This window comes from Mustela putorius, unplaced genomic scaffold (assembly GCF_011764305.1).
Source record: "Mustela putorius furo isolate JIRA1106 unplaced genomic scaffold, ASM1176430v1.1 tig00003909_pilon_pilon_pilon, whole genome shotgun sequence".
Classification (NCBI taxonomy): Eukaryota; Metazoa; Chordata; class Mammalia; order Carnivora; family Mustelidae; genus Mustela; species Mustela putorius.
This window is the reverse complement of record NW_025422057.1, coordinates 18,311,243-18,323,372: the sequence shown is the minus strand read 5'-3', so window position 1 is coordinate 18,323,372 and position 12,130 is coordinate 18,311,243. Positions and strand designations below refer to the sequence as shown.

At 39.7% G+C, this 12,130-nt stretch overlaps 1 long non-coding RNA gene across 1 annotated transcript; it reads left to right on the top strand.

Annotated features, from left to right (window-relative positions):
• The first annotated feature begins 205 nt into the window (after positions 1–205).
• Positions 206–3,908, top strand: LOC123388711. The gene is made up of 3 exons (XR_006603213.1): positions 206–403; positions 1,575–1,684; positions 3,198–3,908. It is a non-coding gene; the product is annotated as an uncharacterized LOC123388711 (long non-coding RNA).
• Positions 3,909–12,130: the final 8,222 nt, after the last annotated feature.

Genomic DNA, 12,130 nt, shown 5'->3' with positions numbered 1-12,130 from the left:
TTCCAGGAGAGGTTGGAGGTCTCAGAACCCTGCCTTTTGACCTTCCTTCTTTTTCCTCCAAAACATTGTTGATGCCTTTTTATACAACCCAGAGCTCATGATCCATAATGGAGAATCCAAGACAAAAAAAAAAAAAAAAGTGTGGGGGGGGTCAGGTGTAGTTTCTTTTAAATTTGTTTTTGTTTCTTTGTTTTTTAGATGAGCTTTACAATCCCTTTAGGGAAGAAGGACTCACATTGACTGAATTCTTCGTTTATGCCCAGTCTTTTACATGTCTTACTTCATGATGTATTCACAGCCTTACCCTGTGAAGGAGGCTCTGATACACCCATTTCATTGATGAAGTAACCGAGCCAGAGACTCAGGATTTTACCCATGGCTACCCAAGCTGTAATGAGTTGAGGTAAGATTCAAACCCCGGACTTCCTGACTTCAACATCAAAACTTGTCTGCCCCCATCAATTCCCACTTCAAAATTGTGTGCCTCGGGCAATGGGCAGTGGCAAAGCTATTAACAAGAATGAGGAGGACAGAGAATGTCTTTAAGATCACAACCATTCCTAGTGGTCTCTTTTGTTCCCTAAAGGCCCTCTTATGACCCTTTTGTGCCAAATCTGAAGACCAATTTGTTTGGTAAAGAACAAGTCCGGGGCCATACATGCAGGGTATGAGTGGGACACTGGCAGGGGGAGAAAGATGGAAAGAGAGGTTCTAGAACTTTCCAGGTCATTAGATCTGTGCCAAAAGACATTACACTTCCCACCTCAGAACTCTGGGTCATAAGATTGACTCCGGTGAGAGTCTCATGTCTTTGGGAAAAAAGTGGATCTTTTGCCTTTACCAGAGTCTAAAGGCTTGTATGTGTACCACAGATGAGAAGTCTGGAAAATAACCCTCCTATGGGAGCTGGTCATCTGTGGAAGGTGAACAGAGGATGCAAAGCCCGGCTCTGTACAGTTTCTGCTCTCCAGACTCGAATCTGCCAAGTGCAGAATCTGTTCTCTGATAGGTGCCCTGAGGAATGGCACCAATCGGGGTCTCCAGTAATGCAATCACATTTAATCAGCATTTAATGAGGCTATAAGCAGCCTCAGCTTACCTCTGTTGCAGAGAGGCAACTACACATAAACCTCAATTACTCAGACATTTAAAAATCAATTTCAAATAAAACGTCCAGGTGATGGAACTGAAGGGATTAGAAGGACCAGGATGTGTGCACAGGCCTGGCAGGTCTTGTCAGCGCAATTGAGGCAGACAGCTCCCATAATGTAATAACGGTGGCCAATCTTGTGCCCCTAGGGGTTAACGGGAATAGGTCTTATCTCTCCACTTCCCCCAAAGCAGAGAAAGATTCCGACAACAGAAAGAGAACACAACAGTGATGTCTGGACACTCAAGCTGTGTTGGAAATGTTAGCTTTGTCTCATTTTATAGTTGTGAAGAGGAAATGTAGCCTCAGGCTACCATTCAAAGCCCTCATCCCAACCTGGCCTCCATCTGTACCACCAAAATCAGATATATTGCTATTTCTATAGATCTTGACTTTTTTTTTTCTTTTTTTTTTTTTTCGCTAGCCATACGTACTTACCAACCCCAACAACAGGCTGGTAATTTAACTCAAGACATTTTTACTGAACATGTACTAAGTGGCAGGCACCATGCTGAGCAACATGGGGATCCAAAGGTAAGGAAATTATAATCTCTGCTTCAGTTTACAGGGTAGAAGAAATGAGGCCAATTCCATATTAGATCAGGGTTTACAGTCCTGTGAAACCAAATCACTTGCATCTCTAAGGCATGGCTGGCTTTCTCACCTCTGAGCCTTAGCCAATGTGGAGAAGAGGTGCCCTTCCTTTGATTCTATGAGCACAAGGTACTTACTCTAATAACTTCCTTTATAAATTTTGTTTGCTCATGCTAATAGGAGTCAAACGTCTATTACTTTCACCTGAAGAAACAGGTTATATACAGGATAATGCCATTAATAATAATAATAAGAAGAAGAATTTAATGAATAAATATTAAGCAGTAAGTATTGTGCTAAATACTTGACTTGCACTATCTTTTTTACCACCAAAAAATACCCAGTGAGATGGGTCTTGCTATTACCTTAGTTTCCCCATTTTTGTAGGTTAACATACCTTACAAGGTTGTTGTGTGCATTACATGAGGTACTGGTTCTCCAGTATTACCATCCCCGTCTTGAGACTTAGCACCCTCTCCATTCACATTGTATTTGAAGGTGTCCCTTGGAGTTGCCGAATTAGAACTTCCCACACGTTAAAAACATGACTCATGCAAAATAGAATGAACATGGATCAAACATCTCTTCAACTTAATATTAGTGAGGGGATCCTTGAGATGGCAAATCTGGCTCAAAGGATAAATTTTTTTTTTAAAGATTTTATTTATTTATTTGACAGACAGAGATCACAAGTAGGCAAAGAGGTAGGCAGAGAGAGAGAGAGAGAGGAGGAAGCAGGCTCCCTGCCGAGTACAGAGCCTGATGCGGGACTGGATCCCGGGACCCTGAGATCATGACCTGAGCCGATGGCAGAGGCTTTAACTCACTGAGCCACCCAGGCGTCCCTCAAAGGAGAATTTAAGGAAAGGAATTTATATAGTCAGTAGGTCAAGGGGAATACAGAAATGAATTTGTTGGAATGTTCTAAACTGGTTAATATCTTACAGAGCAATAAAGCTATAGCCTTCTGGTTATGCTTTCTAACTTGTAGAAATCAACCAGTAGATACGTAACTTTTAAATATCTGGGGTCTAATTAAATAGTAAATGGCAAATTCAAACATAAGTACATTACCCCAGGCCAGGGAGCCAGCAAATTTTCCAAAGTGTGTTGGGATGTGTTTTGGGATGTGTGCACACATCCCAAAGGACCAGACACTAATTATTTTTGGCTTTCCAGGTCATATGGTTTCTTATGAAGCTCCTCAATTCTGAGATTGAAGGATAGAAACTTTAGATTATACATAAGCAAGTGGATGTGGTTGTTCCAATAAAACTTTATTTACAAAAACATGTGGCTATGGGTGATAGTTTGCCCATTCCTATCTTAGATTAAATAATACTTGGGTGAGCCAGTTAATGCATAAGGGTAACATTAACATTGACAGGGTATGAAATTATCTTACTGCTGTATCTCTATCTTTAAGTCTATTTTTTTTTTTTTTTTTTTACAGCACTAAAATGTGAATGGGGCCTCCTGGATTTGCCGATGCAATGTTCCTGCCGCCACCTCCGGCCCCCAATTCCCTCACCCTTGCCATGTATGTGGTTAACAGTGGAAACTTCATGTTTATTCAGAGACACCATTCTCTCCCTGCCTGCCTTCATTATTATTGACTAGATCACAGCTAATACTTGACCCAAACTCCAATTTGAAATGGCTCAAATTTGCTGGTTGCTTTCTTCAGTGGAAGAGACAGAAACTCGGGCTGATGAAGGAAGTTGTTTTCTACCATTTGACCTGGAAAGCAGTGGAGCTGAGGTCAGAAGGAATCCACTCACTGCCTTTCTGTGCCTCAGTTTTACTAACGACACCATGGGACGGAGTGCCCCAAGCAGGACCTGGGTGTGTAAAGGACACAGCTTGATACACAGCATGTGCCTTGTGAAAATTACTTCTCTTATTTTGAAGATTCCTCTTTCACAAGTGACTCCAGTGTCAAATGGCTTTCCCCTAATACAGGAATTATGCCGATACCACAGCTCTGTCTCCTCTTTGCTTGAGCTCCATGCCCTCTCTTTTCTACACTGATGTTTTATTTCACTGGTGGCATCTAACCTTTGAATTTTACTCAACGGCTTCTAGTAATCTCATGCTTTATAGTTAAAGAGCCAAGCTGACTTCTTTATTTTCTTCTGTGAGTGAGGAAGAGTTGGGGGCAGACAGGATCTAGTGCTGGTTGGGCTGTAGTGTGGCTGAGTGCTTTATTTTTTATTTTTTGAAGATTTTATTTATTTATTTGACAGAGAGAGACAGCAAGAGAGGGAACACAAGCAGGGGGGGGGGGTGGGAGAGGGAGCCTTACCGCTGAGCAGAGAGCCTGATGCGGAACTCGATCCCAGGACCCTGGGATCATGACCTGAGCCAAAGGCAGCCACTTAACGACTGAGCCACCCAGGTGCCCCAGCTGAGTGCTTTAAATAGATCATCTTTCATGCTCACAACTGTCCATTTCTAGGGGACACTGTTATCCGTATTTATAGATGAGGCTCACAGAACTTTAAATCACCATACCAAGACTTGTCATCCTGAAAAGAGTTGGAGGGCTGGATTCCAACCCAGGCCTAAATGATTCCAAACATAATAAATGCTTTTATCTACCGCAATGCACTTTCATCAAAGTACTTTTCATTTAGCTGCTATTTTGCCTTTTAGCTATCTCTCTTATTCTGGCAAAACTAATCTTCTGTGGCCTGAAATGAAGGGAACAAACAAACACTGTTCAGCACTGAAAGTCAAACAAGAAGCTTTTAACATGATGTCTTCAAATACCTCAGCAACTCGTATTCCAGTTTTCATGTTTGAGCGTAAGTCAACATCAGTGTCTCCATCATAGATGTCTCACTGCATGGATATGCTCACTGGTAATCTTACAGGGCTCCAGAGAAATTTCACCACTGAGTGTGACAAAATTTGGAGGCCAGACTCAGTTAAATACAGGGTGCACAGCCAGATCATCCTAGAAAGTTTATGTCTGTCCAAATGCAGCCATAGCCTTTCAGAGAACACATTTCTATGTGGGTTCATGAGAGTATGAGCTATAATTGACACAACATTGTATTAGCTAAGTGTACAGCAAAATGATTTTGTAGATGTATATGTTGCAAAATGATTACCACTCTACATTTGGTTAACATCCATCATCTCACATAGTTACAAATGTTTGTGTTGTAATGGAAACTTTTAATATCTACTCTTTTAGCAATTTTCAATTATACCTATATATTGTTAACTACCTACATATTTTTAAAGAATCATGGTAGCTTGAAATCAAAGTCCCTCTTCTCTCCCTTTGCATAACTAGGACATGAATCTCAAGAATGTAGCCCAACTATACAGGAGTAAACAGAGATTAATTATGGTAGCTCTGCTAGAACTTAACATCTTCTCAAAAGTGTCAAGGTTGGTGGCATCAGTCCACAAAGACTGTTTCTGCCACAGGATCTTAATGGTGCCCAACCTCCCTTGTTTGTTTGTCTTCCCTCACCCCCCAATTTCTGACCTTAGTTCTGTTGTGAGCTATCCAATATCCAATCTAGGGGATTTTTGTTACTTAAATTAGCCTAATTTGTCTTCCACAGCTAGCACCATGGTACCCACCAACAGGCCTGGCCTTCTTCAAAGGAGATTTCCCCAGAATAGGCGGTTAGAGTTCCCACTTAAGTGGAAGAAAAAGACATAAAGCCTCAGAACTCAATTTATTTAGAACCTTAGCACTAAAGGTTTACGTTGGCTATTATCCGAATTTTCACTAATCTACTAATCTGAGATAGATGTGCATGTAGGATTCAAGACAAGGACTTCCCTCCTGTAATCAAAAGATAAATTTCAATAATCTCATATCAAAGCCCAAGTTATTTCTTTCATAGAAATAGAAGATACACAAAATAAATCAGGTCAAATTTCTGCTCTTGTGGTCATTAAATAAGGAAGCAAAAACCAAGTTATGTAGGGCTTGCATTTGTTCCAGCATGTCCTAGATGATATGTAAAATGCATGAATATAAAGTGATGAGGGAAACTGATATTTCCCTGCCCTATTGCATTCATCCTTCAGCTCTGCATAGTGAGGTAAATCCTATTACACTCATTTTTCAGTGGAGGAAAGAGGATCACACAGACAAAACAACTTACTCAGCCACAGAGCTGGTAACTGTAGCCAGGATGAAAAGTGACTCCAGAATCTATGGACAGTCCACTCTACCATCTTTGGAGAACCTGAAGCCATTGTAGCTGGTGAATTCATTCACAGATGAGACCATTCTGGCCAAAAAGAAAAGAATCTACTTTTTTCAAATAACGCAGATGCATCATAGGGATGGTTTTAATTAAATTAGACTTCATTTCAAAAGAGTTCTTTTAGTGGGTATACAGACTGCCTATCACATAGTAGGTGGTAAAAGAAATATTGACTTGGATTCAGTAACTTCTGACTGGTGAAGAGGGAAAACAGTCACAGACACAGAAATAAATTAATTTGGGCATTTGTGTGGTATTTTCCACACTTTTCAGTTTGTTTTGCTGCTTGGCAAAAATAAAAGTCCAAATTCTTTCTGGGCTGTTTCATAATTGATAGATGAACTTGGTCTAATTGTTGATCCATAGAGAATGGCTGGAAATACCAATACCCTTGGGGTGAAATTTCCCAACTTTTGTTGTGGAAATATTTAGTCAACTAATGATCTCCTCTATCCTCTGCAGTTAGATTTGGCAGGAACTGCGCCCTTTGCTTTTAAAGCAATGTGAAAATAATCTTCAAAGGAGATAAATACCTGTATGAAGCTTCCAAAAAGCTGGAATAAGGATGGCAAAATATGGAGAAGGGAATTTAGATTCCTTGCTAAAAGAATAATGAAAAGACAACCTATAAATGCAAAAGTGGGCATCTATGATTTGAGTGAATTAAGCAGAAAGAAAAAGCACATCCAGGGACCCAAAGGACTGGTTGGAAACTTTTAAAACATGGTTTCTACCAAGGAAGGTCTAAGTAGCCTGAATAAATTTTTATATGAGGCTGGTCTCATTGATGGCTACAGTTACTATCTCCATAGGATATATTGGAAATCTAATTGAGGAGAACACAAAGATGTGAAGACAGTCTGTTACCTTCAAGGAGCTCAATGGAAAAAACTCAACCTGTTCCTTCTGTGTTTATTTTAGCTAATATTTACTTAGCATTGGCTATGCAACAAACACAAATCTTAAAAACATGACAAATATCCCAATATATCTCACAATTGTATGAGAATATTGTTATATATTTCTCCTTTCAGAAAGCAGATGTATAGCAAAGTTAGACAACACATACACATACAGTGGGCTAGTGGAAGATCTAAGCCTCCAACCCAACTCCTCTGACTCTGAAGTCAATGACGTGCTTTTACATTATTTACTGTAATGCCAGTTTATACAAGAGACAAACTCAGATCATGAATAACATCATTGTCTGAGGTCTGGTGAATAGTGAGAATTAATATTTAGAGTATGAAAATTACAGTTGTTATAAGGTGTGTGTGTGTGTGTGTGTGTGTGTGTGTGTTGGGTGTGTTCCCTGAGGGATTGCTTTAAACTCTGGGATAGTGGATTAAGGAGGGAAAACATGGGTCAAGAAAGGCTTTATGGATTCTTGGCCATAAATTTGATCCTTAAAATATAGATCAAAAGAGAGTATCTGGTAAAGAGAAAAAGCCTGGAAAGAAAGTTGTGCTTTAGGAGTTCAGAAAGATAAAGGCCATACAGGCTGTACTAATGAGGAATAAATATCTCATACTCAAATAATTTAACTCTCAGTTGCCAGAATCCAAATCCACCACTTTAGAGAGATTCCTTTTATACATCAGGGGATTATGGTCTTCATGCATTACCAAGAACAATGTCCTATTAAGCATCAGAACTCATGGGAGGGGTGTTAATCTAAGCAATTTGTTCTCAACTGTAAAATTAGGGTCCTGCAGGGAAGAGAGGACGCAGTAGAACACTCGACTGTGTTACAAATGTATGAACAAAGTTAGGAGGAACCAGCAACCAACCCAAGTTGGTTAAGCACCCCTGGGTTAATAACAAGGACGTCTCCAAGTCCCCTCTTTCCTTACCCCTGGGGGAATGGAGGAGGGTATCATTCTTGGACACTGGAGAGAGCTGTAGCTACAGCGAAGGTTGCCAGTATGGAAGAACGCTCCCTGCCAGGAGTCAAGTGGCCTTTGGAAGAGGGTCCATGGCCAGCAGAGAAAGAGATGAGAACAAATGCAATAGCTTCCCTTTTCTCCAGGCAAGATTCTGATACTGTCTCCACTGGCTAGAAGATAAAGAAACAGAGGAGAAGCAGATCAAAAAGATCTTCCCAGGGCACAAAGTAGAATGGGAAGGATGGAGAAACAATCTGGAAAGGAAAGCCAGCATTAAGAGTTACAGTGGTAAAATGTGACAGAAGTAATTTATCGCTAATTACATTTAAAGTAATGCAACATGCAAATTATTTCTCTTTGTACATTCAAGAAGATTCAACATTATCCCTGCAGTAGCTTTCTCTTAATTACCTGCATTTAGATTTTTGTCTATGCTTGTGAGAGAAAAGGGAGGAGTTATCACTGGCTGGGGGCTGGGAATTATACATGCCCCTTTAGATCTTCAGCAGGTATGTCTGGCTTGTGAGTGGCATCCATCACGTGTGTTGTGTGGGAAAATGCGGAGTATCATTGCTTCGAGTCACCTCTACAATGGGAACTGGTACTTAATCAGACCCCCTCCCAGGCATTAGTGATGGAGGAGGGGAGGGAGAGCCATGAAGTTGGGGAGTGTGTGATCAGAACACTGGGAAGGGGGAAAGAGAAGAAGCGATAAAGATAAAAATGCAACAAGGTTAATATGTGCATGGAGCTAACCCTTGGTTAATAAGACTCCTGCCTCTTGACCTAGGAACATAAAGCCAGTTGTAATGGGAGGAAATGAGCAGTATGCCTTATGCTTTTTCTCTGTTTTTTTTTTTTTTTTTTTAAGATTTTATTTATTTATTTGACAGGCAGAGATCACAAGTAGGCAGAGAGGCAGGCAGAGAGAGGAAGAGAAGCAGGTTCCCTGCTGAGCAGAGAGCCTGATGTGGGGCTCAATCCCAGAACCCTGGGATCATGACCTGAGCCGAAGGCAGAGGCTTTAACCCACTGAGCCACCCAGGCGCCCAGGTGCCCCCTTTTTTCTGTTTTTGAGTAGAAGATAGCCTCTCTCTCTCTCTCTCCCCCTACCTTCTCTCTCTCTCTCTTTCTCTCTCTCTCTCTCTCTCTCACACACACACACACACACACACACAAGTAGATTTTTAAAGTAGGACAGCAATGCACCGAACTTGCCATTATCATTAGTGGAAGATAGGGAAAGGGTTGTTTGAAGAATGATTCTCTCCCTTATCTCAGAGTCAGCCTGTTATGCAGAGGGCATGCTGAGTGGGGGTGGCAGAAATCTCCCTCTGGGCTCTGAGAACATATGTTCTCCAGGGAATCTGAGAGACGGAGTCCCAAAAGTACTGTGTTCATGCTCATAATTATCTCCTTCCCTATTAAGAAATTGGCTCTCATAGACTACTACCGGCTGGATATTGAGTATCTTCTTGAGGCAATTTTGAAAGAGTCTCTCTCTTTCTCTGCACACACATGCACCCACTGCTATACATGGCAGTAGGCATAATGAAATTTGAAAACCGAACTGAAGCACATGTTGGTAAATTACATAACACAGACATATCCTTGGCAAGACTTGAAAAAAATGCTAGATTTTCCATAGAAACAAACAACTCCATAATAACAGAACTGAAAAAGAAAACAAAAACAAAAACAAACGGAAACTTCAAATCTGTCTCAGTTACATGTTAAGTCCACTAAAATTTTTGTAAGAAGCTGTTACCAAAATCCTAAAAATCCACTCTGAATTCCAATGATCTACTTTCCATTCCAAGTTGTTACTTACTGGTGCAGCATTGCTATTATCTTTGTTGAGCAATGGCTTAGAGATGAATAAGAAATTTAGAATCCAGTATTTGAATTCAGCAGGCTGTTTCCAGTAAGTAATTTGAAACCCCAGGAAATGCCAAAAACATAATTACTAATCCAAATAGCCTTTTGTATCTGCATAAATAAAAATGGAGATCAAACTCTGGTTCCTATCATGCTCATATTTTTAATGTGTGACATGGACTGTAACAAAGGCTTTTTACCATTATATTGTCACTGTCTTGAAACACCCAAGAAGAGAGATGATTGACTTGAATTTGACTAGCAAGGTAGATAGTCTTTCTCTGCAAATACATGCCTAAGACTTGGGAACACACTGGAGACTGTTGGAAGAGTATCTCCCTGACGATTCCTAAGGTTTTCATTCAAACACCAGTGCTTTCAGAAGGCACTCTTGATAGGAAAGAAACTAGAGTGTTCATCAAGACCCAAAGGAGTGGGGAGGTACAAGGATTCTTGCTTTATCTCTTACTTGAACTAATGATGTGATGACAACCAATTCTGATCCACTCACTCTTGATTTCCTCAGGGTAGGGGTGATTTTGTTCCCTCCAGATAACTAGTAAAGTTCTTGAAAGAATCAGGAAAACTGAACTGTACTTCAAAATCTCAGGGACCACTGAAAGGGCTGTGGGTCAAAGGAGTCTGATTCTGCAAATACAGTGTGTGTGAACCAAATCTGGCTCTACACCTTTCCCAACAATGCCAACTGTCTCTAAGAACCCAAACGCAGAACTTGAGTCTGCTTTGCCTTTTTATCCTCTTTTTAAAAGAACTCAGTTATCAAGTCCATATCACTACATTCAGCAGCTTGCGGTAGATCTAAACCAGTGAGCCATGGGATGCTGGGGAAGCATTGAGAGTTGTCCATAACACTCATTTCATTTCTCTTCATTTTTGCTGAATAATCATCGCCTACTCTAGAGGCTGAAAGCACCACACCTTCTAAGGCATGGACATAAGACACAGCCCTTGTAGCTAAGCAATAGGCATGAGACCAAGCCACAACCAATATATTAAGTCTGCTGGAAGGCTTCTGGAAAAGGGTTTTGTCCTCCTAACACAGAGACATTGTATATACACTTAAGAATGGTTAAGTTTAGAAGGATTGACAATACTAAGTATTGGAGAAGATGAGGAATAACTGTACCTTTTCCACTTAGCTTTGGAGAACAGTTTTTCAGTTCCATAGGAAATACAAATATATGTTCATCAGGAATATTGGCTGATAATATTCTTTTCTTGTGATGTCCTTGTCTGGTTTAAATAGCAGGATGACACTGCTTTTATAAAATGGGTTTGGGAGTATTCTCTCCTCTTCAGTTTTCTGAGCGTTTAAGAAGGATTGGGATTAATTAAAAAAAAAAAAAAAAAACCTTTTGGTAAAATTCACTAGTGAAACTGTCTGGTCCTGAACTCTTCTTTGTTGGGAGGTTTCTGATTTCCAATTCAATCTCTTTGTTCATTATTGGTCTGTTTAGACTTTCTATTTCTTCATGATTCATTGTTGGTAGGCTGCAGTTTTTAGGAATTTATCCATTTCTTCCAGTTGATCCAGTTGTGTGTGTGTAATTATTCATAGTAGTCTCTTATGATTCTTTACATTTCTGTGGTATCAGTTGTGATGTCTCTTCCTTCGTTCTTGGCTTTATTTATTGTAGTCTTTCCTTTTTTTTTCTTAATCTAGCTAATATTTCTCAATATTTCTCAATTTTGTTTATCTTTAAAAAATCAGCTCTTGGTTTAGTTGAAATTTTCTATTTTATTTCTGGTCTGTGTTTCATTTATTTCTGCTCTGCTCTGATCTTCGTTATTTCCTTCCTTTTGTTAGTTGTGGTTAGTTTGTTCTTTTTATAGGTCCTTGAGTTAGATTGTTCTTTTGAGATCTTTTTTTCTCAATGCAAGCATTTATTGTTAGAACTGTTTTTGGAGCATCTCATAGGATTCAGTATGTTGTGTTTTCATTTTCATTTGTTTCAGGATATTTTTTTTATTTCTTCTTTGACTTATTGGTTGCTCGGGAGTGTGTTGTTTAATTTCCACATATTTGTGAATTTTCTAGCTTTCCTCCTATTGTTGATTTCTAGTTCCATATTATTGTGGTTTAAAAAGATATTTGGTATGATTTCAAACTTAAATTTGCTAAGACTTGTTTTGTGATTTATCCTGGAGAATATTGCCTGTGTACTTAGAAGAAGGTGTATTCTGCCACTGTTGGATGGAATATTCTGTATATGCCTTAGGTTCTTTTAGTCTAAAGTATGGTTCAAGCATCACAATTTCCTTGTTAATTTTCTGCGTGGATGATCTACGCATTGTTGAAAGTGGGGTATTAAAGTCTCCTACTATTTTTTTTTTTTACTTTTGTATATATCTCCCATCAGATC